General features: G+C 50.6%; 1 long non-coding RNA gene across 1 annotated transcript; it reads right to left on the bottom strand.

Annotated features, from left to right (window-relative positions):
- Window positions 1–618: 618 nt before the first annotated feature.
- LOC139707896 (uncharacterized) lies at window positions 619–8,104 on the bottom strand. Its single transcript, XR_011709286.1, has 2 exons — window positions 7,898–8,104; window positions 619–1,065 (listed from the first exon to the last, which is right to left on the bottom strand). It is a non-coding gene; the product is annotated as an uncharacterized lncRNA (long non-coding RNA).
- Between the last annotated feature and the right edge of the window lie 4,065 nt (window positions 8,105–12,169).

Genomic DNA, 12,169 nt, shown 5'->3' with positions numbered 1-12,169 from the left:
GAGGGCAAATGTTCTAATCCTGGGAATGGTCACCAGATCACTAGAAAGTTCCTGTCCTTGTCCCTGGCACCCCAGTCCCACTGGCCCTGATGGGGCTAGGCTCCTACTCTCTCTTAGTGGCAGGCAGACCTGACTCACCTCTCACTCTGGACTAAGAAAAAGAACTGTGAGCTTTTGAGACCCCACATCATCTTCTGAGCCAGTTTTTTCACATCTGCCCTGGAAGACTGAAGTTTGAACTGATGGCCTTCCCCCAACCATCACTAAATACTACTTAAAAATGGTTAAGATGTAAATTTTATATTATGCATATTTTACCCCATTTTTAAAAAAGGACAGACACAGAGTTTTTAGAAAAGGAGAGACACAGAGTTCTGAGCCCCTGCTCAGGTCAGCCAGGTGAGCAGAGGTCTCTGGGATCCAGGCCCAGGAATGCATGACTTTAAGGAGTTTCACCATGCAACGGCGAAAGGACATGACAGTTGGGGACCCACACATCTGTAGGAAGCCACTCTCCCCCTGTCAGGGCTCCCCTTACCTATCCCAGCACAATGCCTTGAATTATCTCAGCAAATATGTCTCCAGCGACTGAACATCCTCAACAATGAACTCTCCAAGTTTCAGAGCTCAAACAAAAAGATTTTTATTGGTGCAGTCTCCCTCCCAAACAAACCCCCAAGTAGCACAAGGAGTGCCACCCAGGCCCCCTTCTCTCAGCTCCCAATCTCTGGCCTTAGATGACATAGGCCGAGCAACCCCCATTATGGAGGAGAGGGAAATTGCTGTTAGATTAGTGAGCACATCCACAGAGCCCCATTTGATATCCCAATTCAGAAGATGACATGAACATCTGCTTTCACTTCAAGACATTAATTTTCAATTATTGGAGAAAAACAAAATTAGTTCTGACAAATTGTTGGCAAACACAGGCTCTTGTCTGGTGGTTCATAATAATAACTTCGGGGGCCCACAATTAGTGTCCTTGGATGGAGTTTCCTGATGGAGCTCTTCATCTGCAGTCTGCAGTGGTGGCGGGCAGCACCAGCGTATCTCCTACACCCTGTTCTGTGGGGCGAGAGAGACAGTTCTGTGAGCCCCTGCTCCAGGTGACTACCTCTTCCGTGACAAGGTTAGGGAACTCAGGACTTTCAGATGTTCTGGAGAAGGGAGGGATGGTGAAGATGGCAGGTGAATAAAATCACCCTCTGGAACCATTTTCAGCTTTAGACATGTCGAGGCTTCCTTCCATTCAGTAGCAGATTTCACACAGGGATGTAAATCCTTCCCAAGCCCAAGTGTGCCCAAAAAGGCAGACTGGAATCCCCTCAAAACAACACCTTATAATCCGATTTGTCATCTGCAGTGGGAGAATGGACTGCATGCTTCTCCTATGAGACCACTTCCACCCATGACAAAAGGCCATTCAGGATCCTAAACCCCAAACTCAATGGCTCTAGCTGAATGCTACATCTGTAAAAAAAAAAAAAAAAAAAAAATAATAATAATAATAATAATAAACTGTTTGCCAGTGTCCCATCTACCAGGGAACCTGGTTCAGCTCGAATTGCAGGCTCTAGGAAGTGGGAAGATGAAAAAAAATTAAAAAGCAAGCTCTGAATTTGCCAACCTTAGTGACCCCCAATCCAGAGAACAACCCACTTGATAAGAGATTATCAACACTATAATCTCGTTGGATGGGTTTTTTATGTATCTTGGCTGCTGTAGTCACTATATTAATAAAAAGCCACTGAGATATGAATGAGCAGAAGAATTCAGAGATAATGATGTAGCGGTCTTTGAATTTGGATGGTCACAATTAAAACCAGAGTGTTTGCCTTGCTCACATGTTCAGACTCTGGGGGGGGGAATGGGGGGGTGCTGTTAGCACATGGAAGGGGAGGTAACCAGGGAGGGAGGCAGGTTCAAAAGGAAAAGGAGAAAACAAAGCAACAATAACAATACAAAATTATATCTTCAAGAAGACAGTGAAAGACACTGCTACATCCAAAGTCAACTGGGTAACTGAGCTCCAACATTGTGTAATTGACTTTGCAAGTAGAACAACAGCAATGTAACAAAGAAAATGTCAGTGTTTTCACAGCACTAATCTATAACGCTGTCAGGCAGCGTTATAGATTTGAAAGCAATAGCTTTCAAAGGGATATTACCATCATGCTTTTATTCCTGACATCAATCAAGACAAAGAGAACCCTTTTCACAAGACATTAAAAATCAAACCTTTGTACAAGAAGATAGGTAAAACAGCACTCTCCTTAAAGACAGCCATGCAGAGCAATCAGATAATTGGTGATCCTTGAAAGCAGTAAAATATTTTTATTTACTGAGTGTACAACCCCAGTCGCTGGCTGCTACCCCATCCTGGCAGGTATGCTATGAATCCAAAGTTTCCATCTTTATCTCCTCCACTCACTTCACCCTGCCTGGAGCCCACAGCAGGCTAAGGAAACTGACAGCCAGCACTGAAATATTCAAGTGGGATATATAACCAATACAGGCTTCACTAGTCCACTTTGAGTGCAAAACTACTCTGATTACAGACTAATATAACTACACACAAAACGCCCTTGCAAGCCAACGGGAATTTGCAGAAATTGACAAATTGGCCCAACCACACCTATTGAGGTTACCTATTATAACCAGGCACTAAGAGTTTCCAAGGTACTCTTCTGTTTTACCGATACTCACTCAGATAGGAAGAAACCCTGATATCTATACAAATATTTTCAAGAAATAAAGATAATACTCTTTGCAAACATCAGTGTACCATGCATAGACAAGTTTGGACTTTACTTCATGAAGCCAGGGTTCAGGAAAAGCAAGCACCTAAAGCCACCGACCCACCTTGCAAAATGGATGGGGCCATCAGGAAACCTAGCCATCCACCACTAGATTACCTCGAAACAGTTAAGATGCCTGCATACCATAAGTTAGTGACACTTAAGAAAAATAGCAGGTCCCGGAGCAGGAAGTAAGGGGGAACTAATGTTCAAGAGAGTTTATAATCTACACACTTTCTGAACCATTGATGTATCCAGCCACCAGCCTTCCAAAAGGTCCAAGATGATGGCCTTAACACCCAAAGGAGGTCAACCCCACTCAGGGCTTGACAGAGCTCCTGGTACAGGTAGCTCCAAGTCCTAGAATGTTGTGAAGGATTAGAGAAAGAGAGAAAGACACTCTGCTGAAGAGCCCAGACAAAGTGTTTTGTCCCTCTGATATCCAACAGACCACATGCCAAAAGTATGCAACCAAGTTGTCACTCTGGAAGCACCAGAGGCAGCAATGGTTGTTTTTACTTTTTCAGACAGAAGTAGACACTGTTGTGTCTTTTTAAAAAGTGTTTGAACAACAGGCTCCCTTCATTTCATTGCTAAAATGGGGAGAAATGTTAAAAGAAGAGGGAGCTGGTCCTAATGCTGCCTTGAAAACACACTCTCCCACCACTGCCACCTAAATGAGTCTTTTCCAGAGCCAGGCAGCAAGTCTACACGCTGGCCTCAGTGGTGAGTTCCTTTTGTTTACACATCCAAATGAACAGTTAAGAGAAATCAATGCATCTAATTGCCAGACTATTAAATCCTACTTCAGGGGAAGAATTCCACCACAGCCACCAGCTGAAGAGTTGGCTACTGACATAGTAATTATTACAACTTTGTATTAGATTGAACCATATCCCCAGACTTCTGACTCCAGCCAGGAGAGCTGTACTCCAAGATGCCTAGCTCCAGTTTCCTCCTTGCATGGTTCCTCCTCCTCTGTGAACACACTGTAGCAGGCCTCCTCCTCTGTGAACACACTGTAGCAGGCCACAACATTTGCCAGGGCTGGCGGGTTCTGTGGAATTACTTTATGACTGTTAAGTCACCAGCATTTTGCACCTTTCATTATAAATGCACACTCGGCACCTTATGGTTAAATGTTAGCAGGATTCTCCTGCCAGAGGCACATAGTTATCTTATTTTATTGCTTATTAAGTTTTTGCAAGGAAACAGGTGTAAGAATCTAAACAGCAATTACTAGAAATAAAGAATGTTTTCTAGAATGAAACAGGCCCTTCCAAAGCTAAGAATAGGTAACTTAATTGGGGGGGGGATTAATATTAGGATTAAATATCAGTTACCCCAATCCACATAGAAAGCTATGGAACGTACAAAGGATTTGTTTTGCCCTTCCTGCAAGATCATGTACATTTAGCCAAACAAATGTCAACAATTTACACTTGTATGTGGTCTCAGATGAATCAAGAAACCTGTAACCTCAGAATGCCTCTATTTATTACATCTCAATTATTTCCATGAAAACACTAGCAATGGCAAGGTACACTGTTCCCAGGTCCCTAGACAACCAAAATTATAAAATGGACTTTGGAGGAGCTCAGGGCTGGCAGAAGAAGACAAAGAAGGGGAGGGAAGGAGAGAAAAGTCACTGGGGGTAGTTTTGGATGTTGGGGTGGGGGTATGTGGACACAACCTGAGTGCTAATTAATATTAAGGACTGTAATTAACAGGCAGTTGCTAGATGGAGAAAAACTGACAGCAGTACAAATTATTCAAAAGTTTTAAAAAGGATGGGAAAAAAGATGTATTCCTTTTCCATAGAAATGAGAGAAGTTGTTGTGTGGATCTGAGGAATCCAGCAGCAGCCAGCCATAGGGTAAAGGGAGACAGGGCTCCTTAACAATTGAGGGGCAGAGGGAACTGCGAGGTAATTTTTACCAAACCATCTGATATTATCAGCCAAAATAACATCAGTGAGTGAGATTGGAACAGCCTGGAGAATGAGGCCAAAATTATCAAAGGGAACAAATCATTGCAACTACCACGCTGCACCACCAGGACTCACAAAAGGGGAAAGGGGTGTAGGAAAATAAGTCAGAAAATGCGACTTTTGTAACATTCATGGATTTTTTTTTTTCTTTTTTCTTTCTTTGTTTTTTTTTTTTTTTTTTTTTTTTTTTTAACAAAATCACAAGGCTTTGGAAAACCAATGAGGCTGCTCACTCCCTGCCCTACCACCCCAGACCCCTTCTCTATTTGTTGGGAATCCTCCCTCCGGTAAATCTGGGTTTTCCAAAGAAGGACAAACATCCTGGGGGGACAAATGACCCTCCACTCCAGAGGGAGGCTGTGTCCCCGAAGTGGGAAGTGAGCCCCCCCCAGGCCTGATTGATTTTCAAAGCAGCAATGCCTATGCTTTCAAATCACACTCTCTGAGCATCCATTCAAAATTGTTACATTTCTGTCTTTCCTTCCTGCTATGGGCTTTCATATTTCCCAGATCAATTACGAGTTATGGTCAAGCGACTTCCACTGCAGAATGTTCGGAGCTGGGGAAGTCTGCAATGCCACCACGTTAGCCCTGACACACAGCAGTGGAGGCAAAATAAAATAAATTAAAATGTAAAAGGCACCACTGTTCCTTAAGAAGCATTTTCAAGCATCTTTAAAGGTGAAGACCTTGCCATTTCAAACACTTGGTGCGGAGCTGTCCACACTTAAGAACACACTTTTGAATATTGCTTTCAAGAAGGGGGGCAGTTCTTGAAAAGCAATAAATCTCTCACCTGCTGTAATTCTTATCTATTCAAATTATGTACTCTCTTAATTCCTCCCTTGATAAGTGGCCACATCTCCACCCTATGCACTCCAGTAAACTGAATAAAAGGCAAAATGGTGAGAGACAAAGGTTGTGGCTGCTTTTAGAAAATGTAAAGCTCCATGGGAAGAATCAGGGGGCTTCCAATGCCAAGGTTCTGCAGAGAGATTGTGTGGCTGGTACAACACTTATCAAAATGCCTTCACTAGTCTTCTCCCACCTAGCTATCTTCCTTCCTCAATTTGCTTGATTTGTCAGCTACATATACACACATGTACATGTAGATTCATTTAAAATCATTTCAAGGCTCATTTCGTGAAAGGCTAAAGACCAATTCTTGAGTCTTTCTCTGAGATCCACAGAGTGGTTTTAGAATTCAGTTCAAGCAACTCTGAAACACCCACCCATCTGTTCACTGCAAACTGTTCTACCTTTCCTTTCTGTGGCTTGCCTTCTAAAATAAGGAGATCTGAAGACACATTACCAGGTTATAGGTAAGCAAGCTTTGCATCTTTACCAAAAAAAAAAAAAAAAAAATCTGCAAGTTTAACCCCAAATCAACTGCCTGATTTAAAGAAAACTCTATTTGTATCCAGTAGTTCCAATTCCAATATCTGCTTCTTAAGTGGCTCTAGAAGGAGTGAGCAATGAGCCAGGAAAAGAGAAAAGAAATCAAATATTACTTAAAGCTCTGGGTGCCCTTCTATTCAGCAAAAGGACAAACATCGACCCTTCTTCCCTCTACTGTTCTGGGAGTCTCTCTTCTGGTTTCCTTCCCTTGGTACCCCCACCTCTGTGGGACAGAATAGGCTATTCCGAATTGTGATACAGAACAAGGAGCAGAAGTAAGACCAACTTTTCCCAAAGCGTAATAGAGGTGCAGTCCCACTGCTGAAAGTTGAACTGAGTTGGTTTTCTTCTAAGATGACAGGGAGCATCTCGTCAGGCCGGCTGCCACTGGCTTTCCTGGGACTTTAGAAGGAGGGAGGTGGCTAGTGTATCTATCACCCGTGTTGACAGATTCAGTCTCAACCACTCCAGCCAAGAGCAAGGCTGGCAGGAAGAGAGAGGGGCCCCACTGCCTTCTAGTGCAGGCCTTCAGGAAATGAACATTTCAGAGCAGAATTGGGCTGTGGCCAGAGGTCATCAAGGGAGTTGGGAGAGGACAAGGGCCTCAGGACTTTAAGGCTCCAGAGGCATATAGCCACTCTCATCCTGTTCCTCAGTCATCCCTCAGTGTGTCCAGGCGGCTAAGCACACATCTGAGGGGCTGGAATTGGGACAAAGCAGCAGGCCAGGCCAGGAGAGGGCGGCCTGTTAGGGGAAAAGGGCAGGAGAGGGGCTCAGCCCTCGCACTGCCTCTCCCCAGGGCCTCTGCTCTCCAGGGGCCCCTGGAGCTGGGGACATCCTGTAAATAGAAAGCAAAGCAAGGAGAAGGAGTGCCTGCGAGTGCTGTGCATGTGCGTACCTATACATCCATATCTCATCAAAAACATGCACACCCTGGGGACTCAGTGCAGGAAGCTGGCCAGGGTGTGGAAGGTGAGTGTGCCAGGGGTGGGGTACCCGGCACACTGCATGGAGAGGTGCTCCTGACTGCTGCAGCGCTCCCCGAGGACCTGCGTCCCCTTGGCCTAGACAATGAACTCCTGGCAGAGGCTCCCTGCCAGGTTGGCCTGCGTGGAGCAGGGAGGAAGTGCACAGCTGAGCAGGGAGCAAGGTCTGGGCTGGAGGGGGAGGGGCGCTGGGGGAGAGGGGGCGCCTGGTGGCCTGGGACCATACTGCCGTGCCTGAAGCACGCTCCCTCTGCTCTCCACATCCCTGGGCAACAAGGAGGGGGCTGGAGAAAGCCAGTGAGGCCTGGGGCCAGCAAGGGCGGCCTGGAAGCTGCCAGCCTCCTGGGCGCCCGTCCTCGCCGCCTCTTCCTTCCTTTCGCTACCACCAATTCGCAATCCCCGCCAAGTCGGCCGGCACGCCTTGATTGGCCACGGGGGCCTGGGGCCCACAAGGAGGGAGCGACCAGGGCCCCTTGTAGGCGACCCCAGGCCCGGGTCCCCGGCTAGAGGTGGCTCCAGGCCCGGAGAGGGTCCAGGCCGGTAGGGTGTCCACGGCGTGCCCCCTCCACCGCCTCCGCCTCCCGCTCCTGGCTTCCTCCTCCCCCTCCTCTTCCTCCTCCTCATCCTCTCCCCTCGCTCGCGCGGGTCCCCAGCTGCCCACCCGCTCGCCAGTCCTTCCTCCCTCTCTCCTTCCCTCCCGCCTCCACCGGGCCTCCCACACTCACCTTTCCCTGAGCGCGGCTTCCCCTGCTTCTGCCTGGGCTTGTCCCGGACTCCTGGAGTTCCGTCGCCCTTCGCGGCCGGGGCCCCCAGCCGCCCTTCCCCGCTCTGGGTAGCCCTCCTCCCCCTTCTCCGCCTGCCTCTCGGAAACCCTTTTTGCAGCCGGGTTGGTGGCTGCGGACCGCCGGTCAGGGGCGGCCTCTCTGGGGGGAGGTGGGGGGGGCAGCTCAGGCCGCTGCGGGGGGGGGGGGGGGGGAGGGCCCGGGGCACACCGGGGCCCTGCCTGTTGGAATGCAGAAGCCATGGGCTCCCGGTCCCAGCGGCGGTCCTTGCGGCGAGTGGCCGAGCCCAGTTATGCAAAAAAAAAAAAGCCCCCCCTCCTAGCCCCTCCTCCCTACCCCCAGCCAGCCCCCGGCCCCTAGGGCCCCTCCTCTCTCCCCCACCCCCCACCACCCTCACCCTCCTCCTCCTTCTCCTCCCCCTCTGCCCCTTGCCGGATTTTTGTGCAAAGTTTGCAGGCTTCCTGCAACGCAGGAGCTCACAATGAACCCCTCTAGGAGTGGGAACGGAACTGGAGTCCAGAGGGTCTCAGGAGGGGAGGAGACCGGGAGGTGGTCGGGAGCTCGGGAGCTCAGTACCCGCAGCGGAAAAAAAAAAAAAATGCTTCAAATATCCCCTGCTGCGCACACACACTAAATAAATAAATATTAATGGCTCAAAAAAATGCCCAAACGCCAGGTTTGGAGATTATGATGGATGGCGAGGGGGTACCTCAACTCAGCTTACTTGGGGGTGGGGGCTCAAAACTGCTGTAGTGGCTGGAAGCCCCGGCTTGGAGCCCCTGGCTCAGCCCCCTTCTCTGGCTCAGTCTGGCGCCGGCCCCCCAGAGGGGGCGCTCAGGCGGCAGCGGGCAGGCGCACCCATGCACCAGGCATCGCTCAGCCCAGGCGCCGGGGGCCGCGGCTGCCTGCCCTTGGGCTGCGGTGCTCCGCGAGAGGTGTGCAGCCTAACCCCAGGCGGTGCCAAGTCGCCGCCTGCTAGCTGCCTCCGTGGGCCAGGGGCTCGGAGAGGGGGGAGGCGGCGGCCGCGGTGGCAGAGGAGGAGGAAGAGCAGGTGGCAGCGGTGGAGGCAGCAGCGGCTCCGCCCCTGCTCCTCTGCTCTCCAGCCACAGCCAATGCCGTCCTGCCCGCCAGCCTCCCTGCGCTCCTGTCTTCTTTGTGGTCGCTGGCTCTCCTCCTCCCAATCCGGCTGCTGGGGCTGCACTGCAGAGACACATAATAAACCCAGGCTTGGCTGGAAGTGTAGCCAGGTCCCAGCAGGAGGATGTGAGGAGCTGAGTCCCGGTAGGGGAGCTCTGATCCCGTGGGGCGCCCCCCCACTGCTCCAGCTCGGATCAGACGGTGAGAGGGCCAACAGCGCTGGAAATACAGCTCTGGCTGCCCGCAAAACCCAGACCACGGAGGCAGGCACCGCACTGGCTCGAAGGGCCTGGGCTCTGGCTGCAGGGGGCAGGAGGAGGGAACAGCAGGCCCACGCGGGCTGTCAGGCTCACCCAGATGCATTAGCATTACAAACTGCAAATATTGAAAGAATAGGGGAGCAAAGAGGTTAGCTATTCTAGCATTGCTTCTTGTGCGCTACGCACTAGAATTATCCTCAGACCTAGCTGTTCCCTCTCAATTGACTTTTGACTATGGGTTGGTGTTCCAAGACCACTCTTACCCCACATCCAACAAACGCTTACACCACTGGGCTAGCCTATACCCTCATTTGTAGGGTTCTTGAGCCTGGTGCGCACTTCCAGGCTGTGACTCTAACACCTTATCTCAGGAAAACTGCAGTAGCACCCCTTCCCTCCGAGGTTGGCAAAAATAAACCAGTTGCTACTTTCCACAAAGTTTTGCCAGGGGGCGCCTCAAGTCCCTGTAGTTCTTGAACTAGTTGAGGCTCAGATCTCCTAGCAGGTCCTGGGGTCCTGGAAGGGCACATGCTTAAGGAAAGTCTTCCCTGGGCGGCTCCCCTAAACCTTTACTTTGAAGCGTCCACCACCCCCGCCAGCTGCAGGCTTCCATGTCCCGAGTAGGGGAGAGGCCCCCACATCTCCCCCTCCCAGGCAAGTGGCGCCACCTTGGGCCTGCGTGCCTTGAGCCTGGAGAGCTGAGCGGGTGCACGGAGCAGAGCTGGAGGTTATCAATCTCGGGGATGGATATGTTGCCACTTGGAGAGGGGAGGGCTGTGTCCCCTCAGAGTCGAGTTACCCAGGGCAACCTTTCACGGAAAAACCCGCTGCCTCTGAGAGCAGCGCTGGGCCAGCCCAGAAGCAGCGCTGCCCCAAGCAGGGTGCCCGCACCCCGTGGTTCCGCCTGCCCGCGGCCCCCTCAGCTAGCTTCTGCAGTCCCGAAGGGCCCTGCTCGCCAACCCCGTGCTGGTCTGATTGCTGAGGTAGATGCCACCCCGCACCCCTGCTGCTAGGGAGAGCAGGCCTGCGGATGCGGAGAAAGGCCTTAGGCAGGGGGCCCTGCGCATGCGCCCAAGGCCATCTCAGAGGTACAGTGGGGTGACAGGAGAAATGCAATGTCCAGGCAAACACTCCTACAGCAGAGACCGAGCATGAGGATACCCGGACAGGCCTTAGCCTGTCATCCACTAAGTAAGACCTAGACCCCGAGGTCCTCCCCTTCTCTGGAATAGGGTTGCCACTCTCAGCCACCGCCCTCCCCAGGTCGTGAGTCCGAGAATGTCCAACATTTCCAAGGAGCCACCTCCTGCAGCCAGGGATGGCCAGGGTTAGACTGAAGAGTGCCAAGGGCCCAGGCGAGGGCAGAGTTTGCTAGGCGACTGGGAAAGAGCCAGGAAGGAGGGGCCGAACCAGCCTCCCCCCCACCCCCACTGGCTCCTGGGATCGATGCCCAAGGAGAGAGGGCCAGCCCTTGCTCTCCGTGCAGGGGGGGGGGGGGTGTGGAAACTGCATGCAGATCATACCCATCCAGGAGAGAGGTGGCAAACAAAAGGAGCGAGGTGGGGATGGGTTGCGTTGGATGAAAGGAGGGGGTCATCTGGCGGGAAGGGGCGCCAGTGCCTCTGCCCTTTCTCTGTCCTAAGGGAACTGCGGGAGGCTCAGAGGCCAGAGGTGGAGGTAACAGAATGGACTGGGCGGGGCGCGGGGGAAATTGGGAGGGTGGGGGGTGGCAGGGATGACCAAAGACCTTTTGGAACTAATCCTCAAGGATGAAGGTCCTGGAGCAGCACACATTTTTTTTTTTTTTTTGGATGAGTTGCCCACACTGCTCTGAAGCATGTTTGCGACTAGACCCTCACCCCGCCCCCACCCCAGACCTGGCTGTTGTGCCCCTGTCAGCTACAGTCAGGGTGCACCAGGGTGCTGAGGGAGCTCGACCTCCTCCTGCCTCGTTTCTCCTGTTTCCTCTAAAGCTTGTTTCATTTTAAACTCCTTCCAGAAAAATGTTGTTATAAGGAAAATCTCAGAGCTGCAAAAAACCAGTACTATCCCTCTTACTACCCTAGCCCTGTTGAGCTCAGATTCATACCTGAAGGGTCTCAAGGGACATTTGTTGAAGCCTGGGCCTTACTTCTCACCAATCTGGTGACTCTGTACCAGAAAGTCATTTTCAGGTGATGTATTTTACAGCATCTGCCTACCTCCAGCAGGGAATCCAGGGTTTAGGGCCCCTCCCTTGTCAAAAAGTTCCCTTTGGCCCAAGATGCATGCCTGTTATTCCAGCAACTGAGGAGGCAAGAAGATCTCAAGTTTGAGGCCAGCCTGTGCAATCTATCAAGGCCCTATCTCAAAAATTTAAAAAAAAATGAAAAAGACTATATATGTAGCTTGGTGGTAGAGTGCTCCTGGGTTCAATCCACAATGGTGGTAATAATAATAATAATAATAATAATAATAATAATAATAATAATAGAAACAATAACTTTTTTTTGTACTGGAGATTGAACCCAGGGGCACTCTACCACTGAGCCATATCTCCAGCCCTATTTTATATTTTATTTAGAGACAGGGTCTCACTGAGTTGCTTAGTGCCTTGCTTTTGCTGAAGCTGGCTTTGAACTTGTGATCCTCTTGCCTCAGCCTCCTGAGCTGCTAAGATTACAGGTCTGCTAGGATTACAAGTCTGGGCCACCGCACATGGCAATTATAACACTTAAAAGGCACTTTCTGACCTCAATTTCATCTGCTTTAGGTGGATCAAGATTTAGAGGAGGAAACTTCTGCCCTGCTCAGAGAAGTGGTTGGGAAACCCAGAGTA

Source organism: Marmota flaviventris, chromosome 12 (assembly GCF_047511675.1).
Source record: "Marmota flaviventris isolate mMarFla1 chromosome 12, mMarFla1.hap1, whole genome shotgun sequence".
Classification (NCBI taxonomy): Eukaryota; Metazoa; Chordata; class Mammalia; order Rodentia; family Sciuridae; genus Marmota; species Marmota flaviventris.
The sequence above is the reverse complement of the archived record's forward strand: the minus strand, read 5'-3'. Positions and strand labels throughout refer to the sequence as shown.